At 41.0% G+C, this 21,954-nt stretch overlaps 1 long non-coding RNA gene across 2 annotated transcripts; it reads right to left on the bottom strand.

Moving 5' to 3' along the window:
* Window positions 1-3,577: 3,577 nt before the first annotated feature.
* On the bottom strand, window positions 3,578-21,596 carry LOC129491829 (uncharacterized). 2 transcript variants are annotated; one of them, XR_008660636.2, is made up of 4 exons: window positions 20,905-21,596; window positions 15,757-15,935; window positions 10,748-10,808; window positions 3,578-3,742 (listed from the first exon to the last, which is right to left on the bottom strand). It is a non-coding gene; the product is annotated as an uncharacterized lncRNA (long non-coding RNA). The 2 variants fall into 2 exon arrangements; XR_010113816.1 differs by lacking the exon at window positions 3,578-3,742 and having other exon boundaries at window positions 10,159-10,808.
* Window positions 21,597-21,954: the final 358 nt, after the last annotated feature.

Below are 21,954 nucleotides of genomic sequence, written 5' to 3'. Positions count from 1 at the left end.
TTGCAGAATGTTTATAAAGCAATGTTAACTATAAAGGTGGTGTGGCCATTTTCACTTTAACAAAAATAACCGTAGTGTTTCACCTTTAAGAGAGCGTAGCTTTAGGGTCCCAAATAAGAGGTAAACGTGACAGTATATGGGAATATATTTAATAAAAACTTAATTAAAATGTGTAGTACCTTAGTTGGTGGACAAGAAATCAGCCTTAAATAAATGAGAACACGTAATTCATTGACTCCATGGAAGTAAAAATAGACATTCTCATCAACTTAATATATATTTTGTTTTCATACATTTACAGTGGTATTTTATTTGTTAGATCTGGAAAATTTTTATTGAAAGGAAGAAAGTGTGGAATTATGTTTAAACATTTGAAAAAAGAAGACTAAAAGGAGAATAACTCAATCAGATACTAAAGCTTGTTCAAAGGCTATCATAATTAGAAGCATGATATTGACTCAAGCCTAAAACGTTCAGTGTTCTTTTTACTGTATTTCAGCCTACTGACTCAAGCCTGTCGTTCACATCACAGCCTTGTCTCATTCTGCTTTTTAAAAGTTTCTACCTGTTTCATGACCATTTCAACCCTTCTCCTCATCACTGAGTTGTCTTATCATTGCATATTTTTATGTCTTATTTTATAGCCAGGGCTTTGCTTTATGTTCAGAAGGACATCCTGAATGCTGTTTCCTTCTATTTTCTATCATAAATCTTTTATTGCAGAGGTGGGGTCTTACTATGTTGTCCAGGTTGGTCTCAAACTGTTTGCCTGAAGCAATCCTCCTGCCTCAGCCTCCCAAAGTGCTGGGATTGCAGGCGTGAGCCACTGCACCCAGTTACAGAAATCTATTTTAAATGTTTGCAATATGGGTAGGCTTTGTGCCCCCACTCAAATCTGATCTTGAATTACAATCCCCATAATCCCCACAATCCCCGCAGGTCAAGGGAGAGACCAAGAGGAGGTAATTGGATCATGGGGGCCATTTCCCCCATGCTGTTCTCGTGATAGTGAGTTCTCATGAGATCTGATGGTTTTATAAGTGTTTGGTAGTTCCTTCTGTATTAATTCTCCTTCTTGACACCTTGTGAAAAAGGTGCCTTGCTTCCCCTTCACCTTCTGTCATGATTGTAAGTTTTCTGAGGCTTCCCCAGCCATGCAGAACTGTGAGTCAATTAAACCTCTTTCCTTTATAAACTACACAGTCCTGGGTATGTCTTTATAGCAGTGTGAGAATGAACTAACACAGTGTGTTTTTTTCTTTTCATTTAGTGCAATGTTCTCATTTTTTGATATTGCAGATTCTTTTATAGAGTCCTTTTGTTTCTTATTTTGTCAATTGCAATGGAAGAATGTAAACAGATGAATACTTCTGCTCACTGATCCCTTTATACTGCAAGAAGCTTCCTATAGAAACTTACAGTTGATAGTTTGGTGAAGTAAATTTTCAGTGACAGCAACAAAAATTAAGTGGGTGAGATCCAGAGCCATGGGAATTCTGGGTAAGGAAAGTTAGTCTCTGCAGGGTTTGCTCTGTGTTTCACTGGAAATATCCTTTTTACAGCCAATTTTCAGTTTGCCAGATTTCCATGCCAGGTATGAAGTGTAACTATGTTCAGTCGAATGAGTGTATCAAGAATCCTTTTGAAGCACCGAGAAGTTTTATCCTGTGAATAATCTGTGAGTAATTATGTCAGCTGCTTCTCCAGAAACTAGTTCACGAATAAAACTTGAGTTTGTGCATGGGTTGTTACGTAGGAAGGAGGAAAGGTGTAATGCTGAGTTATTTTCAGTTCTGAGAGCCCACGGTCACAGTGGCTCCCTAGAAGCTAATCATGGTGAATATACTTTCTTTTTGGAAGAGCCTCTGAGGCTTGGGAGGAGTAGCATTGAAGAGATAGAAACTAGCTGCTCTGGCTCCACCAAATAGGGTTACTGAAAGCATCTTCATCTATAATTACGGAGACGTCTATTTTGTCCAAAGTCCCAGTACTCATTATCAGGATATTCTGGGTGTGGTGCTCTGTATTCTAAAATACTCAGGTGTAGTTGTAGGTTTTTTGGTTTCTTTTCCTAAAAGCTACATTATCTATGCATAGCATCCTACCTAGATTCCTCCCCTTCTTCTCCTTCCCTTCCCTTTCCTTTCCCTTCCATTCCTTCCTATTCTTCCCCTTTCCCTTCCTCTCCTTCCTTTCCCTTTCTTTCCCCTTCCTTTCCTTCTTCCACTTTCCTTCCCTTCCTTTTCCTTCCCTCACATTCCCGTCCCTTCCCTTCTCTCCCCTTTCCTCCTTCCCCTCTTCGCCTTCCTTTCATTCCCTTTCCTTGCTTCACTTTCCCTTCCCATCTCTCCCCTCCCCTGTCTTCTCCTCCCCTCCCCTCCTCTCCTCTCCTCCTCTCCTCTCCTTTTTTAAAAATAGAGGCAACATCTCCTTATATTGCCCAGACTGGTCTTGAACTCCTGGGCTAAAGCGATCCTCTTGCCTTGGCTTCCCGAAGTGCTGGGCTTACAGGCATGAGCCAGCTCGCTGTCCTCACTTCATTTCTTTTCTATCTTCAGTGACTTCATTTTGGGATATATATTTGCATCTTTAATGAAAACTCCCATTTGCTATAGGAGGCCTGCTCTGTTAGAAATATTTTGACCTTCAAAGGACATATTAGATAGAAATCTCAGACCTCTTGTCAGCTCCTCCATTTCAGACATTCTAGAGTGATCACATTTAGTCTGTGATTTTATGATTTTTAAAGAAGGAGAAAGTTCCTTGAGGGTCATTGTCATGTCTGATAATTCTGTTTTCAAAAAGTGGAGCTAGTTCAGTACACTACTCAGCACATGTTTGCTAAATGAATAAGAACATTCTAGTCAGTTTTCTGTCTTAATATTTGAATTGTGATTTGGGGGGGGTTTGTTTTCACTGAAGTGGTAAATAAGCAATCTGTTCTCATAAACATTACTGAAATGATCTCCTGACAGAAGAAAAGGAGGAGAATAGATGGATATATAAGAGTTATGGGGTTGAATTAGGAGGCAGGAGGAGAGATAAAAGTTAAATTGGAGTAAGAATGAGGGATTTACATATTCTGTTTTGGGATAATGAATGGAATTGAGAGATGAAGGGACTCGCAATGAGGAGCATGGTAGTGGTGGCGGTTGTGATATGTGTGTCTGTGTATCTGTGAGGGAAAAGGATAAGAGAGAGGGGTTACTGAAAAGAAAACAATAGAATAAGTCGAAGTAATAAAAAACAACTCCCTGAGTAAAGTTGTGTGGCACAAAAGAACACAGAAGAGATGTGGCCAGTCCTGAAATGGAAGTGCAGTGAGACAGGCAGCAATACAAATCTCCTCGAACTGAACATGTGTGGAAGTCATCCGGGAATAGAAAAGGAGATTTTCTGAGGTGAATGAAAAAGCATGAAACAGAATGGACCAATGTTCATTTACAGAAATGAAATAGAAATAGACAGGATGGAAGATGAATATAGGAAAGAAAAAACTGGAAATGAACCCAGAAATGAAGAAGATAGAGAAATCCAGTACAGATTAGTAAAGATGAGCTAGAGAAGAGGACTCTAATTTTAATTACATTATCTCTAATTACATTTAGAGATCATCTCAACGTGAATGTACAGTATTCATTTGCTTTGGATACATTAATTTTCAGTATTCATTTGCTTTGGATTGAAAGATTTGGTAAAGATGAAGCCTCAGCAATGAGTTATCAGGATCTTGGAGAATTTGCTAAAAAAAAAAAAAAAAAGAGAGAAATGAGGGTACACCTGTGAAAATGGTGATACATATTTTTATAAGACAAAAAGGTACATAGAGTTTTATATTTCAATAACAAAGCTCAAAGTAACAAGTCAGAATATATGTTTCATAAAAGTAGAAAATGGCAATGTTGTGAAACTATGGTGCATTGCTTCAAACATGCACCCTCTTTCATAGATCATCTTCTTCAGACCCCAGATGGCGGTATTAGGGTCTATGATGGACTTACTGGCAGCCAGCTTACTGTGAGGGCCTTGGAAACAATCTCAGGTTCTCTTTTTTTTTTTTTTTTTGAGACAGAGTCTCGCTCTGTCGCCCAGGCTAGAGTGCAGTGGCGCAATCTCGGCTCACTACAAGCTCTGCCTCCCAGGTTCACGCCATTCTCCTGCCTCAGCCTCTCCGAGTAGCTGGGACTACAGGCGCCCGCCACCGCGCCCGGCTAATTTTTTGTATTTTTAGTAGAGATGGGGTTTCACCGTGGTCTCGATCTCCTGACCTCGTGATCCGCCCGCCTCGGCCTCCCAAAGTGCTGGGATTACAAGCGTGAGCCACCGCGCCCGGCCCTCAGGTTCTTTTTTATTTTCTCCAAAGCTTAAAATTACCTAGACTCCCCAGAAATCTTACTTGTAGAATGTAATTGTCAGTGTCTACTACTTATACTTTCTTTTCCTTTTCTGTATCATCCCGCCTTTTTTTTTTTTTTTTTTTTTGAAATGAAGTTTTCCTCTGTCACCTAGGCTATAGTGCAGTGGCATGATCTCAGCTCACTACAACCTCTGCCTCCCAGACTCAAGCGATCCTCCTGCTTCAGCATCTTGAGTAGCTGGAACTACAGGTGTGCACCAGCATACCTGGCATATATATATATATATATACTTTTTTTTTTTTGGCATGGAGTCTTGCTCTGGAGTGCGGTGGCGTGATCTCGGCTCACTGCAACTTCTGCCTCCTGGGTTCAAGTGATTCTCCTACCTCAGCCTCCCGAGTAGTTGGGACTACAGGCATGCGCCACCACACCCAGCTAATTTTTTTATTTTTAGTAATGATGGGGTTTCACCACGTTGGCCAGATAGTCTCGATCTCTTGACCTCGTGATCTGCCTACCTAGGCCTCCCAAAGTGCTGGGATTACAGGTGTGAGCCACCGCGCCCAGTCTCATTTTTATATTGTTTTAGAAATAGGGTTTCACCATGTTGCTCAGGCTGGTCTCAAACTCCTGGGCTCAAGTGATCTGCCCACCTCAGCCTCCCAAAATGCTGGGATTACAGGCATGAGCCACTGCCCTCAGCCTCATCTCACAGAACTTTTTTAAGCCTCTTTTCCAATAGATGATGTTCTTCCCTGGACCAAACACTTAAAAAGATAAATCTACTTTTTGTAGCATCTTTTCAAATCCCACCCAAGCCTAATCACCATAAGCCCTGGAGCAATTTCTTTGTCCCTAAACACCCTTCCCACTGTGTCTCGTATTCAGCATGTACAAGTATGTGACGGTTCACCAAGATCCGCTTTATGTTCTCAATATCTGCCTGTGACATTTAAGTTCTCTACAAATGAGAGAAATTAATGTTCTACTTATAAAATCATAGAATGTTGGAACTGGGAGGGAAGTTTAGAGATCATCTAGTCAAACTTATTATGAGTCATTTGTTAACAGCTCCAAGGGACTCATTCGCAACAGGGAATATAAACAATTAAGTCCTCTTAATAAACTCTATAGTAAGAAAAATTACAGGATTCCCCCAAGGAAGGAAATGAAGCTAAGTGCACTAATTTGGACAGATGCTTGAACAGCATCACCAACACATGCAGGCACAAATGCAGGGCAATGTTGATTCAATAGAGTAGACGAGACTTCAAATCAAACAGATTTATTAAGCATAGCATCGTGATTAAGATCGCCCAAGGTATCAGACAATCAAAACTGTGATCCAGAAATATCAGAGGCACACAGTCTAGCTCCCAGAGAAAAACCACAGACCACACTGTTAGCGTCATTTTTCTTCTGAATCTGTAGCCTAATACACCCAGTGCTCAAAATGTTACCAAGGAGCCCTAGCACAGAATAGGCTCATAAGGAGGCTTAAAACAACCACCACCGCCACCACAAATGACCCAGTTTTGTGGGATACACTTGCTAAAATCCTTATAGAGCTCTGGGGTAAGTACCTGGCTTCCCTAGTTCCTGCAGAGGTCATTAAAATTGATTCATGTCATTAATTACATTTCCCCCACACCAATAGGACAGTGTCCTGAAACTTTCTCCTGTATTCTAGTTCTCTGTCAGCAGGATTGGGTGTGTGAGGAGGTCTGTCTGAAAGTGTTGTAAGCTTTCTGGCCTGGAGACGTCATCCCGACTTTACAAGCTTCAGCTTACGTTTTGCCTTCACTATGGAGCCTTTCCTGATCTCTCAAACCTAGATGAGCAGTTTGAATTAGTTTGTTACTTTTTGCAGAGAAAAGGGAACTTGTATATACAGTGAGTCCAGCCACAAAGGAAAAACAGTCCGAAGATTTCTCAAAAAACTAAAGGTAGAATCACCATTCCATCCAGCAATCCCATTATTGGCTATCTACGCAAAAGAAAAGAAGTCAATGTCAATGTATCAAAGGATACCTACCCTCACATGTTTATTGCAGTACTATTCACAATAGACAAGATCTGGAATCAACCTAAGTGTTCATGAATGGATGAATTGATAAAGAAAATGTGATATATATATGTGTGTGTGTGTGTGTGTATGTATATATGTATGTATATGTGTGTATATATATACACACATATATGTATTCATATATATATACACACACACGTGTGTGTGTCTCTATATATGTATAGACACACACATACATACACAATGGAGTAATATTCAGCCATAAAACAAGAATGAAATCATGTCATTTGCAGCGACATAGATGGAATTGGAGGTCATTATCTTAAGTGAAATCAGCCAGGTGCAGAAAGACAAATATTGCCTGTTCTCAATTATATGTGGCAGCTAAAGAATTTGATCACCTGGAGGTAGAGAGTGGCAAGAGACTGAGAAAGGTGAGTGGGGAGGAGGTGAAGGATGAAGAGAAGCTTGTTAAAGGGTACAAACATACAGTAAGATAGAAGGAATACATTCACTGTTCAATAGCAGAGTAGGATGACCGTGCTTAACAAAAACGTAGTGTACTTTGGTGTTGGACACCCTAAATACCGTGGCTTGGTCATTACGCGTTATAGACATATTACACAGTTTCTCATGTACCTTGTAAGTTTGTACAAATAAAAAAAGTTAGTCTCTTCCTTTGGCCTCTTACTGCTCTTGAAGACCAGTGAGGCAGAAGGTGGCACTGTGTCCTCTGCGGAATTTTAAAAATGTGTGAAGATTTTTTTGTTCACTAGACTAGCAGGTACTTCTGGCGTTCAGTGGGTAGGAGCTAGTTCTGTTCAACAAAGAAGTATTCTGTGGCCAGGCATGTAGTGGCTCATGCCCGTAATCCCAGCACTTTTGGAAGTCGAGGTGGAAGGATCGCTTGAGTCCAGGAGTTCAAGACCAGCCTGGCCAACATGGTGAGACCTCATCTGTATTTTTTTTTTAAAAAAAGTAGTATTCTGTGTCCAGTATTTTTACATAATTTTAATATACAGTGACTTTTCCAGAAGTTCAGCTACCGCATACATGGGGAAAATTGCATATTGTTTTGTTTGGAATGTTACCAAGTCAATGGCAGTGCACTCAGGTATTTGAATATCCAATACTTATCACTTCTGTCATTCTGCATTTGCAGATCTACAGTCAGGAAGTTTCTGTGGATGAGGGCAAGGATCTGTTTCATTGTCTTCTGCTGTGATTATACCTGCATATTCATTGTCTTAAGTTACATTCCTTTTATGTTTTATTTTACAGTGAGGACACTGCATTGATTTTTCTGAACTTATGTATGCAAATATATGTTCTCTGAATTGATTTCATGACAGTAAAGGACACATTAAAATATTTATTATAGAAAAAAACATTGCGTCTGACAGGAATGAGGTGGAAAGAGCATAAGCACTTAGGTCATACTTGGATTCTGGATTTGTCTCTGCTACCTACCAGTTTCTTGAATTTAGGAAAGTTACTTCTGTAAGTCACGTTTCCTCATCTGCAAAACAGTGATAATAGCAACCTTTCCATAGGCACTGTGATTTATGCAGCTCCTAATATGTAGCAGATGCTCAGTAATTATTTCACCTTCATTCATTCAACTAATAATTATTGATCACCTACTTTGGGCAGGTATTAATATGGGTGCTGGTATATATAGCAACCAACAAAGAAAATCTCTGCACTAAGAGAGGTTACATGAGACAGGTGCAGTGGCTCATGCCTGCAACCCTAGTGACTCAGGAGGCTGAGGCAGAAGGATCACTTGAGGCCAGGGGGTTGAGACCAGGTTGGGCAACACAGCAAGATCCTTTCCCTATGAAAATAAAAATAAAAATTTTAAAAAGGTCAACTACAAGTGATAAGAAATCATTTCGTTCTCTGAATTTTAATACCGCATTTTCTTTTGAATTTCCTGTTTATTTTTAGTTATTTCTTTGAGGCTGGGGTGAGAAACTTAACAAATTTTTGCAAACTGTTGCATTAGCTGGTGTTGGTGTAAATTGTATTCAGGTACGTTCTCTTGTAATCTCAGTAGTTCCACCCAAAGTGCCATGCACTTTATCTCATTGTTTGCCTAAATCGTTGACAGATTATTTATGCTTTAGTGCCATGTAGGTGTTTATATTCACTTAATCCTTACAGAGGAATCTAGCTAACAGTGCAAGAGAAGTTCCTAGAGAAAATCTGCCTGTGGTTTTGGGGGTGATTCAGAGTACCCTTAGATTTTCCCTCATTACATCACCTCGATTACACAGGCAAGTTAGTGTTACAAGTGTGATGGTTGGGGGGAACCAGGTTCTTTGTCTGTCAGATGGTTTTCTTTCCAAGATTATCAGCCATGGGTATCTCAAAGCTGTCATCTTTCACAAACTTAACTAAGAAGATACTCACTTCCAGAAATTACCACCAAGGGGAGTGAAGTTTAAAACTTGATATCTGCTCTTAGAATTAAAATTTTCTGATCTTAAAATTCCTTGACCTCTCCCATTGCTTAGGCTTGTTATCAGTTATTTTTTCTTCATAACCCTAACCCATGGCCATTTTGCTAGGGTCTGCTTATCTCCTCCAGAATTCTCTATATCATGTCTTGTTTCTTTCAATTCCCACATCCCTGCAACTCCCTGTAGCTAGGCTCTCCTGGAAGAATCCCAAAACATTCATGAATATAATATTTGCAGAGAAGCACCTGCCCATAATAATTGCAATCCTTGACAAACCTGCTTGAAGCTTGTGTCATTCTTCTGCTCTGAGATCAATGCGAGTAGAAACTTAAGCATTTTCCATGCACTTGTCAGTTAAGATGACCCAGAAGAAAGCGACCCAGAGACACATTCCAGCTTCAGAGCTGCCAGCCGTTCAGTGCAGCTGAGGTCTAGCCTCAGCACCCTATTACAATGTTGTGTTTGGATTAACATTTTTTCCGTAATATGTTTCATGTTAGACATGTCCGTTGAAATTCTACACACATCGGGTGCGGTGCCTCATGCCTGTAGTCCCAGCACTTTGGGAGGCTGAGGTAGGCGGATCACTTGAGGTCGGGAGTTCAAGACCAGCCTGGCCAATGTGGTGAAACCTCGTCTTTACTTAAAAAAAAAAAAAAGTTAGCCAGGCATGATGGTGCATGCCGGTAATCCCAGCTACTCAGGAGGCTGAGGCAAGAGAAGCACTTGAACCCAGGAGGCAGAGGTTGCAGTGAGCCGAGATTGTGCCAGTGCTTTCCAACCTGGGTGACAGAGCGAGACTCCTCTACACACACATACATATATATATATACGATTCTGTCATCAAAGACCCCTGTTGGAAAGTTGCAAAACCCTTCGGCAAAGGGTCAAAAAGTGGTGTAGTAAAAAGGGACGTTTTAAACTTTGGTTAGCTGATCATTTCACAGATGTATTTGACCATGGTTCTCCAAAAGCCTATTGGAATGTGGCACTTTGGGAGCTACTGCGGTTAACCAGGTGTCAAACCTGTGCGCATCTGCTGCATTTTCTTCTCTGGCCTTTATTTATTTTTTTCTTTCTCCCCTTGGCTTTTGCGATTCCTGGGCTGGGTTCCACCCCTTCCTTTTTCTCATTCCCTCTGGCGGGTTGTGTTCTGCTTTCATAGAGTGTAGATTGTCTCATTGTTAGGTGATTCTTCTAACATGCTTCTGTTTGCGAAAATTCTGTCTTTAATTTCACTCAGGACAGTGCCAGTGTACCGCTAATGTTAGGAACTCAACAAAATGCCGGCTGATAAGAGCTCATTTGTTCATGCAACAGGTATTTATTATGTGACTACCCTGTTAGACACTCTTGTTAGTATTTCTAACACAGTAATGAGCAAAATGGACAAAGACTCCTGCCCTTGTGAAATTTATGTTTTAGGAATGCAGCTAAGTAGTAAATACTGGACAGAATAGGTTAAGAAAAAAATTTACTCACAGAACATTAAACCAATATTCTTTTTCTTATAATTCCTCTTTTCTTGGAAAGTACCATATAGATCCAAGTTATTTTTGACTAAGGGTCTAGACTTTCATTTTTAGACCTAGTAGACCATTATTCAGCACATCAAATCCATTTGTAGCTGTACTATCAGGACAACATACACAAGAAAACAAAAATGCTGATTATTTCTCTTTACAACACTACTGTTGTAATTTCCGTAGGGAATAAGTGGATGTAAAAATGAAAAGGAGGCAAGAAAAGGCAGCAAAAATCTGTAATGGGCAATATGCTAAATTATAGGTGGATATTGAGCCAAATTCAACAGCTGCATTAATTATATCTGAAGATGGCGGTGAAGATTCTTCTGCCAATCCATATTTCGTTGTTTCTGATATCCTTAAGGCTACCTGAGTTCCTGACTTCTGGAGGTAGATTACATTTCTTGTTGGTTTCTTCTCTTCGACCACTCTGTTTAGTAAGAAAGGAAACAAACAAAAAAAATTCCTGCCACTTTGGAACTCATGACGGTTTACTCTACCACCCTCTCTTCCTTGATCACTGTCATGCACCAACCCCTACTCTCTGTCAGTCATCAGACTCTGCCTGTTGATTTGCAGTCATTCTTTTCCATCCAAACACCACAGGTATCCTGAGTGAATCCAACATGTGAATGGCCCTTCCAACATTACAACTTCCTACTCCTAATCATTTAAATTTCCAGCAGATTCCTCTTCTGTGCACCCACCCCAACTCAGTGACATGTGCTCTCTATCATCTGAAACTGCTCCACCTGTACCGTCCTTAATTCAAGCATTCTACTTTACATCTCAGGCTCCTCTTCTTGGAGCCTACTTGTTCAACTACTCCTGCAATGACTATTCTTCAATCTCATCCACGTGAATCCACTGAGAACTTCATCGTCTCCCAGTCTGGCTCACACCTGGAATCTAAGGCAGGTGTGTGCCTTGGGAAGCTAAGGCAAGCAGATTGCCTGAGCGCAAGAGTTCGAGACCAGCCTGGGCAAAATGGCGAGACCACATCTTCTAAAAAAAAAAAAAAAAGAATTAAAAGTAAATAAATGATAAATGCTATGGAGTGAGAGAACATTTATCTCAGAATCCACTGAGAACTTTATTCTCTCGCAGTCTAGCAGTTTTTCTTACTCCACCTCTTCTCATAACAATCTTGTGAATAAATTCCATGACTGACTTATGCCATTTATCTTGTAAGACTCTTACGTCCTCTGCACTCTCCCCTGTATATGGGCGGCTGAGCCATGCTGGAGAAGATTGCAACAAATGACAAATTAAATATCATTAAAATGCATGCTTCTTAAAACATGTCTCTCACATTGCTTAATAATTCTGTTACGTTTCTCTGATCAACTTGGTCCCTCAATCTGCAGCATTCATTATTTATATATATATTTTCCTGCTTTACAAGCTGTGTTGCTTAAGTTGGTCTCAAACTCCTGGGCTCAAGCAGTCTACTTGTCTTGGCCTCCCGAAGTGCTGGAATTCCAGGTGTGAGCCACCATACCCAGGCGCATTTATTAAATGTGCTTAGGCCTCTTCTTTTGTTCTCATTGACCTCTTATCTCATCCAGCTAATATTCTTTTTCTTTTTCACAGCCAAATTTCTTGAATGAAAACATTTCCTGATTTGTTGCTTTCTCCACCCTTTTTTTTTTTTTTTGAAACCTCCCACTAACTACTTATTCTACTCCAAACTGGCTTCTACATCCCTGCCAGTTTATCAATCAAAATAGCTCTCAGTGAGGCCATCACTGAGATCTGTGCATGAAGTTCACTGGGCAGTTTTTAATGTTTAACTTCCTAGTCTTTGCAGCAAACTTTAACTCACTTGATGATTCCACTATTCTTTCTTCTATAACAGTTTTATTAAAATATAATTTACCTATCATAAAATCGACCCATTTAAAGTATAAAATACAATGGTCTTTAGCCTATCCAGAATTTTGCAAATATGCCTACAATCAATTTTAGTATATTTTTCACCATCCATACCCATTAGCAGTCTCTCCTCACTACTGTTGAGACTGTCAGCCCCACGCAGCCATCAGCCTACTCTCTGTCTCTATGGATTTACCTATTGTGAGTATTTCACACAAATGAGCTAATAGGTGATCCTTGTGACTGGCTTCTTTCACTTGGCGTAATGTTTTCAAGGTTTATCCATGGTGTTGCATGTGTTAGTACTTCATTCCTTCTTATTGTCAAACAATATTCTATTGTATTGTTATACCACATTTTATTTGTCCATTTATTCATTGGTGAATATTTGTGTTGTTTCTACTTATTTGCTACTGTGAATAATTCTGCTATGAATATTTGTTCACAAGTTTTTGTATGCACATGTGTTTTCATTTTTCTTGGGTATGTACCTAGGAGTGAAATTGTTAGTTCATATGGTAACTCTGTTTAACCATTTGAAGAACTATATAATGTTTTCCAAACTGGCTGCACTATTTTACACTTCCACGATCAGTGTTTATGGGTTCCGATTTCTCCACAGCCTTGCCTACACTCATTATTATCTGGCTTTTTGATTTGAGCCATCCTAGTAGATGTGGAATCACATCTCGTTTAGGTTTTGATTTGCGTTTCCCTAATGACTAATGATGTTGGGCATCTTTTATGTGTTTATTGGCCATTTGTAAAACTTCTTTGAAGAAATGTCTATTCAGATTGTTTATTCATTCTTAAATTGGGTCGTGTTTTTATTGTTGAGTTGTAGGAATTCTTTATATAATCCATATACCCGTCCCTTATCAAAAATAAGATGTCCAGGAGATTTTTCCCATCCTCTGGGTTGCCTTTCACGTTCTTGGTGGTATCCTTTGAACTACAAAAGTGTGAATTCTGATGACGTCCAACTTATCTATGTTTCTTTCATTGCATGTGATTTGGTGCCATATCTAGAAACCATTGCTTAATCTCAGAAAGATTTACTCTTATATTTTCTTCTAGGAGATTTATAGTGTTAGTGATATGGGTTGGCTGTCTCCTCACCCAGATCTCATCTTGAATTGTAGCTCCCATAATTCCCATGTGTTGTGGGAGGGACCTGGTGGGAGATAACTGAATTATGGGGGTGGTTTCTCCCATACTGTTCTCATGGTAGTGTGTAAGTCTCATGAGAGCTGACGATTATATAAGGGTAAACCCCTTTCGCTTGGTTCTCATTTTCTCTCTTGCCTGCTGCCATGTAAGACATGCCTTTTGCCCCCCGCTATGATTATGAGGCTTCTCCAGCCGTGTGGAACTCTGAGTCCGTTAAACATCTTTTTCTTTATAAATTACCCAGTCTTGGGTATGTCTTTATCAGCAGTATGAAAACGGACTAATACAGTTAGCTCTGTCATTTAGATCTTTGAGTTAGTATTTGTATGTGAGGTTGAGTAAGGGATTCCATGAATCTGGAAACCACATCCTCTGTGTTTCCTCCTGACCCTCTATATGGCCCCTCTCAGTCTTTATATTTTACATTTTCCTGTCTTTAAATGTATTTTCTCAAAGACATGTCCTCATTTATCTTCTTTTCATGGATTCTCACTGAATATTGAGGATTGAGCATAAAAAAGACAGAACCTAAGTCCACGTAACACAACATTTGGCTCATCAAGGAGTTTTAAATCAGATTTTGAAAATAATGCCAAGCAACACTGTAGTGTTCCTACTTGAAGTTATAATGTTTGCTTTTCTGAAATAAGGTAATACATTTAAAATGTTGAAGCAGCTGTCTCCTAGTGACTGGGAGCTCTGAAAAATTAGTACGGAATTTCACTTTGGACTTACATTTTTCACGTTTTAGTTTCCAGGAAGCCAAGGAGAAAAAACAGAGGAGAGAATATTTGATGAAGTCTTCCCCATCTGGGCCAGGTACAGTGGCTCACACCTGTAATCCTAGCACTTGGGGAGGCCGAGGTGGGTAAATCACTTGAGCCGAGGGGTTTGAGACCAGCCTGGGCAGCATAGTGAAACCCCATCTCTACAAAAAAAAATACAAAAATTAGCCAGGCATGGCAGTGCATGCCTGTGATCCTAGGTGCTTGGGAGGCTGAGGTGGGAGGGCCACTTGAGCCCGGGAGGTAGAGGCTGTAGTGAGCCATGATAGTGCCACTGGACTCTGGCCTGGGTGACAGAGTGAGAACTTGGATCAACAAACAACAACATAAAAGAAAAAAATCTTCCCCATGTGATACTGTTCAAGCAAAGGGAAAGAATAGAAGTGTGGCCAGGGGGTGACAGATCCAAGGAACCAGGAAAGGACAGTCCCAGGAAGGGACAGTCCCAGGAGGAAATGAGCTCGGAATAGTGGATGCAGAGCGAAAACCATAGAGACAGCTCCTACCTGGAAGGGGAGGAGAGTCTGTATATGTGCAAAAAGAATCTCTTGGAACTAGGAAATGCTTTGAAGAAAATAATGGATTTTACTTTATGCCAACCTCTAAGAGTCTTCTCAATGAAAGTCCTCAAAGAATAAGGGAATGACATTTGTGAAAAGCATTCTGAGGTTGCTCTGAAAAATATTGCCAGATAATTCCAAGATGCTACAAGCGATCATACTGACACAGTTTACAAAATAGAGCAAACGCCAAAGGATACAGCTGCATGCACAAAAACAGCTTATTTGTGATCTCAGGATTACCACAAAATTCAGCTGCATTTCCAGACTGTCACCTTCAGGTGTGCAAAGGTGGTTACAAATCACTTTGCAAGTAGAATTTGTAGCTTCCAGGATAGATTAGAGGATCATTCTGTCACAGGGCACCTATTATCTAAGTCCGTGGAAATGCCAACTTCTCTCACCCTTATATTTTACAGACTTTATTTAAGTTTTTTTTTTTTTTTAAGCATAAGAGAAATTCTGTTTTTGTCATTGCAATTTGCTGGCTTTAGGGTAAGCAGCAACTGTTAGAGCGGCAGAAGATATGGAGGTGGAGATTTTGAACTTTGGGAATTAAAGAGGAGATCATGCAAATGGGTGCTTGAGGTATGCTTCTGATGGAGTGGAGTGAGAAGCCCCTGAGAGGGGCTGGCTGCTGGCTGGAGAGAAGGCAGAAACATTAGCAGGATCAGGAGGCATCGTGGCCAGGGCCTAACAGGCCACAAACTCATGATCAGGGACCGGCTGGAGGGCCCAGGGCCTCATGGCCTTGCTGCATAGCGGGCAACAGCTTCCCAGTGCTTCTGTGGTTCCTACAACTCCCCCTCCGTGGTCTCCCTACAGTCCTCCCACACTATCCAGCTGCTACACTGACAACGCGGCACAGTTGCTCTTTCCTGAAGCCTAGAACCTTCCCCCACCACTGTCCCTTCCAACTCGCCAGCATCACACCCTCTCCACATTGCTTCTCACCCAGCCCCTGTGACCTTCTTCCCTTATCTCTCACCTTTGTTCAACTCAGGGATCAACACTGCAAATGTTGCCTCTTCTTTTCCTTGAATTTGAGTCTCTGGACCAAGTGCCCATAGCATCTCTCTATGGGAGGCAGGAGAAGGCTGGAAGGGTGGCTGTCAGGAGCTCAGAGCTGCCTTGACCTTCACATCTCTCCCTTAGCAGCCCCTGCTTCTGAGAAAAAAGGTAGTTAACCAGGACTTAGGTGGTCCACATTCTTCTCTACATTGCCTGCTAACTGGCTTCGTGAGGGCAGAAAAGTCACTAAGCTTATCTCCTTACTATTTACCTAGAAAATGCCCTAATTTTCTCTCTTTGTAAAAATTAAAAACAAAAAAACAAAAAAAAAACAAGCATTTTTCAGACAGATCATCACCCCAGGCTGGAGTGTAGCAGTGTGATTCTAGTTCACTACAGCCTCAACCTTCTGGGCTCAAGGGATCCTCCTGCCTCAGTCTCCTGAGTAGCTGAGACTACAGGTGCATGCCACCATGTCTGACTAATTTTTAAATTTTTTTGTAGAGATGAGGGTCTCACTGTAAGTTGCCCAGGCTGTTCTCAAACTCGTGGCCTCAATGCATACTCCTGCCTCAGCCTCCCATAGTGCTGGGATTGCAGATGTGAGCCACTGTGCCCAGCCATCAATGGTTCCCCAGGCCCAAGTTCTCCTTCCTCCACCCTCCCAGCATTATCTTGCTACTCAAGTGGACGTGTCACAGAATGGGTTCCTGCATTTGTGCTCGCTAACCTCCCAGCTAGTTTATTCATCTCCCTCTTACTCCATAGGCGGATGTGCTAGTCTGTTCTCACGCTGCTAATAAAGACATACTTGAGACTTGGTAATTTATAAAGGAAAAAGGTGTAATTGACTCACAGTTCAGCATAGCTGAGGAGGCCTCAGGAAACTTACAATCATAGCAGAAGTGGAAGCAAACATGCCCTTCTGGACATGGTGGCAGCAAGTAGAAGTGCTGAGCAAAGGGGGAAAAGCCCCTTATAAAACCATCAGATCTCGTGAGAACCCACTATCATGAGAACACCATTAGGGTAATCACCCCACGATTAAATTACCTCCTAGCAGTTCCCTCCCACAACATGTGGGGATTATGGGAGCTACAAGTCAAGATGAGATTTGGCTGGGGACACAGCCAAACTGTATCAGTGGACTAATTTTTCTTTCTATTCTCTTCTCCCCTAGACCAGTTAGTCATTTTAGGAAGATTGTCTGACTGCTCACTATGGGCTAGACCTAATTTCTGGGTACACATTAATGAGCAAAATAGTTACATTTTTTCTTTTTTTTTTTTAATTGAGACACAGTCTCACTTTGTCATGTAGGCCGGAGTGCAGTGGCATGATCTCAACTTACTGCAACCTCCGTCTCCCGGGTTCAAGCAATTCTCCTGCCTCAGCCCCTGAGTAGCTGGGATTACAGGTGTGTGCCATGATGCCCGGGTAATTTTTGTAGTTTTAGTCAAGAAGAGGTTTTGCCATGTTGGCCAGGCTGGTCTTGAACTCCTGACCTCAAGTGATCTGCCAACCTTGGCCTCCCAAAGTGCTGGCATTACAGGTGTGAGCTGCCACGCCTGACCTAAAATAGTTATATTTTCTGTTCTCACACAGCTTACAGACCAAAGTGAGTAAGACGCGTGAGAAACAAGAAAAAAAGGTGCAAAATGACAAAATGCAATAGAATAACACATTAGAAATCTTTTCTTATTCTCATATGTTTCTCTGAAGGTCAGGCTTGAAGTAAATTAGCCATAGACTTGAGACTCAGATAACTTTTGCTTCTTTAGATGCTCTGGTTGACTTTCTCATGGCTGTGGTCTTTGAAAGACTATTCAAGATCAGAAACTGAAGACAAGGCTGAGCAGGATTGTGGACTTCTAGGTTTCTGGAATGTTGAAACCACATCATGTATAGGATATGGCTTAGAAATAGGTACAGGCCTACAATTCTGTGTATATATGTACATATACTTCAACATGCGTTAGTGAATAAGGCATTATATTTTGTCTTCCTGGTGCATACTTTTTTTTTTTTTTTTTTTGGCAGAGTGTCACTCTGTCATCCTGGCTGGAGTGCAGTGGCACCATCATTTCTCAATGCAGCCTCGATCTCTCAGGCTTAAGTGGTCCTCCCACCTTAGCCTCCTAAGTAGCTGGGACTACAGGTGCACACCACTAAGCCCGGTTAATTTTTTTAAATTTTTTTGTACAGGCAGGGTCTCACTATATTGCCTAGGCTGGTCTTAAACTCCTGGCTTTAAACAGTCCTCCTGCCTCAGCCTCCCAAAGTGCTGGGACTACAGGCGGAACCACTGCAACAAGGTATTGAAAAGTTGAGACATAGATTATCCATTGACAACTTAACAGCCCTCAGTAAGTCTTAGTTAAGAAGAAGACAGAAAGTCAGGAATGGTTGGAATCAAAAAGTGAGAGACAACACCCAAAGTCAGTTTGGGTTTACAGGCTCTTTGAGTAGCTGGTTCTCACTCTTAAGTTATTCTGAATATCATAAAACCTTGGCAAAGCCGGAGCTTGGTCTTGGTTCTGCTTTCATGTTATCAACAGCATACAGTTTTAGAGGAAGATTCCTGGGAAATGCCCTAGAAACCGGGGGCCTCTTCGAGGCAGGCAAATTTCTGGAAATTAGCAAGTATAATCTTGTTTTGTTGTCCCAAGCTGTTGAGGCTGGAGATTTTTAGTACAGAAATTATTTCCTTCTCCTCCTCCAAATCCCGGTACAGTATGTGTGGGACAGGCATCATTATCAGCTTCCCCTTGCATTTCACTGAGCATGGTTTAATAATTTCCCCAAGGTTACCACGTAGATGTGGAAGCTAAGCTTTCTTGTTTGACGTGCCATATACTGCATGATCATTCCAACTTTGGTAATGCCTTCCTAATAATTAAAAGGGTTTTAGGAAGGTGGACAGACCCCATGGAATTCAAGCTACAATATGCTTTTCCAAATTCTTCCACTGTGCTTTGCAATCAAATCAAGCTGCTGTTCATTTCGAGACCAAGGATGCAATGTTCTGGGATACAATGTTCTCAGTTCTGTTCCCAGTGGATGAGTCTCTTTGGATCACAAATAGCACAGCTGATGCTAATGGTTGGTTATCATCCTGCAGCTTCTCAAATAGGCTGCAAAGTTGGCAGGAGAGCCCTTGGGCATGGAAACATAGGTTCTCAGATTGTATTAAAGCATCAAGAGCATATACTGTCGTAGTTTCAGACTTGTTCATATGTCTGAGCTCCTGAAAGTTATGGGATGTGCAACCCTATGAAATACCAGCATGTGCAGTTATGCCAAGTGGACAAGTGGGACACAGAAATAGAACAATATAACATATGTGCTCTGTAAAATCTTAGCCCACGTGTCCACGAAAATAAACAAGCCGAGCCCGGTCAGTTTTCAGGTTTTTCATTAACTTTCACTCACTTATTGAACGATTTAATTGCATTGCCACTTGTTATCAGATGAACAGTCATAAGCACCAAACACTAAAGAAAATGTATGGAAGAAGAACTTAAATGAGAGAATTCTATGCACAAATTTGTTACATCTTTTTCCTTAAGTGAATCAGGAGAAGACCATTGTTACTTGATCATTCTGGAAGAATGTCACATTGTAGCTCTCAGAAGATGTATTTCAGGAATCATAGCTGTTGAGTCAAGTATAAATAAATGTGACCTCAAGGGTTTGTTGTAATATAAAGATGGGCCAGTTTGAACTTTTTCTTGTTTCTCTTAAGCTCTAAATGGTTTGCTAAAGTTCTAAATGGTTTGCTAATTGTGTTGATAACGAGAGCAAAAGAAACAATTTTTTTCCACTTTTTCCACGTGTTCTAAAAAAGGATAATTCTTAACCTGCTTCAGATTCTCCATTTTCCAAGCATTTTAGAGAGCTATAGAGCTTGCCATTTGCAAGTCTGTCTGCCCAACATCTTACTTGCCTATTGCCAATCTTTGAAAAGACATTGATCTTTGAAAAGACATACTAAGCGTTCCCATCTCTTCTTTCTCTAATTCCTTTCACCTCTTCCCTTAGAGAAATCACTGCTCAAACCTTGGGGCTTCTCAGAAGACAGTATGAAGGCAACCTAGTTTTTTCAATTTTCTTAACACTTGTTGCAGTTTAGATTTAAAACACAATTCATATTCATGTTACAACCTATCGGTCTGGTAGCTGGAAAACATCTAAGGATGTACCGTCTAATTCATGCCAGTTATTAGATTGAGAACACTGTGAGGGCAGGCACCTGTGACTGACACATACTAGTTGTGGTGTCATTGTAAAATACTATTTTTTATTTATATATTTTTAAAAATTGTGACCCATGTTTCAGATACAGTATTTCACTGTTGCAACTACACCTTCTTTTTCTTCTTTATTTTATTTTTTGAGATGCAGTCTCACTCTTTCACCCAGGCTGGAGTGCAGTGCTGTGATCTCATCTCACTGCAACCTCTGTCTCTTGGGCTCAAGCAGTCCTCCCTCCTCAGCCTCCCAAGTAGCTGGGACCACAGACAGGTGCCATAACACCCAGCTAAGTTTTTGTATTTTTTCTAGAGACAGAATTTTGCCATGTTGCCCAGGCTGGTCTCGAACTCCTGAGCTCAAGCAATCCACCCGCCTCGGCCTCCCAAAGTGCTGGAATTATAGGTGTGAGCTACTGCGCCCAGCCTAAAAATATTATTAATAAAAGAACGATAATGACAGCTGAAACTTACATAAGTACCTGCTAGGCAGTCTTCTGAGCACTTGATACATCTTAACACTTGATTCTTACAGCAACCAGTGAAGTCAGTACTAATATTGTCCCTATTTACAAATGAGAAAATCCGGACATTCACTAAGAGGTTGAGTGACTTTCTGAAGGTCAAGAAAAGGGAAAGCTGGATTCTAGACCAGCTGTGTGGCTTCAGGCCCTGTGCCTTCACTGTCACAATCTCCATGCCTCTCAGTTCATGAAAATACAGCAGCACACTTTATGAGAAAATTTTATTTGATCTCAGCTCTTCTCCAACCCGGTACCCTATTTGCATGACATTTTTATACCTTTCCTAAAGCTTCTGCATATTTTACCTTATAATCAGCTTTTCAAATGACCGGGTTCTAAACCACGACATACCTTTCCATTTTTCCAAGAGCCATCCTTTGCATGACACATAAGTCAGGCCCGGTTTTTGGGTGTCTGATTTGGATGAGGTTGATGTCAGTGACCGACGGGATGAAGGCTTTTTGACCAGTCTATTCGGGGTGTGGACAGCATTGCTTGTAGATTTTCAACTGGGTTATTCTCCACCCTCCAAAGCTTTGGTGGCATTTTAAAAAAAGGCGATCAGCTTTAATGAGCAATTTGTATGACTACTTACATCCCTTTTTGTTTAATTTGATAACTGCACTACAAGGCTATTAGAGCTGATGCTTTATCAAAAAATACCACGGTACTAGACCTTAAAATTCCCAAACAAACAAAACCTCAATAATTCTCTGTTGCTTTAGAGACTTCTCTGATTTCTTTCCCAATAATAATTAAAACTGTTGGAAAGCTCAAAAAAATACTTAATGGGATTACAAATTTACTCATCCTCTAATATGGATGTCCAAAGATAACATAGCTCCTAGATTTCTCTAGACCAGTTTCTCATCAAGTGTCTACGTCTTGAGTAAGGAGGAAAAAAATCTTAGTTTAATCTGAATCAAAGCAAGACAAGATAATTTTATCTGTTTTGGGGGCCTTAACTCGATTCTTTGGACAACTGCTGTGTTTCAGATTTCTCTACGTTCCTGCCATCCTTTCCAAGATGGCAGCCAAAGCATGGGAGGGGCCACGGGCTTTCTGGAGTTGGGAGGGGAGCGTGTGGTGACGGATGTGAATGGAGCTCCACTGAAGCTTGCCTCAGCCAGTTCTGATCCTACGGCGCCTATTGATATCTGTCGTTGACATCTATGGTGGATAAACTCATTCATAGTCTATGCTTTTTTAGTGTCTCAGGACCCTGGAGGATCCGCCCTAATGATTTGGCTTCCCCTTAGCCTTCATGGGTTTTGAAGACTCCTCTGAGTCACTGCCACATCTGTCATCTGGCCCTGGCTCATGTCCACCACCCCAAAGGCTCTGCTGTGAGGCCGCCCTATGCAGACCACGCTAGGCTCAAGAATAGGCTGTTTAGCTTTT

Source organism: Symphalangus syndactylus, chromosome 10 (genome assembly GCF_028878055.3).
Source record: "Symphalangus syndactylus isolate Jambi chromosome 10, NHGRI_mSymSyn1-v2.1_pri, whole genome shotgun sequence".
NCBI lineage: Eukaryota > Metazoa > Chordata > Mammalia > Primates > Hylobatidae > Symphalangus > Symphalangus syndactylus.
This window is presented reverse-complemented; position numbering and strand designations above follow the sequence as displayed.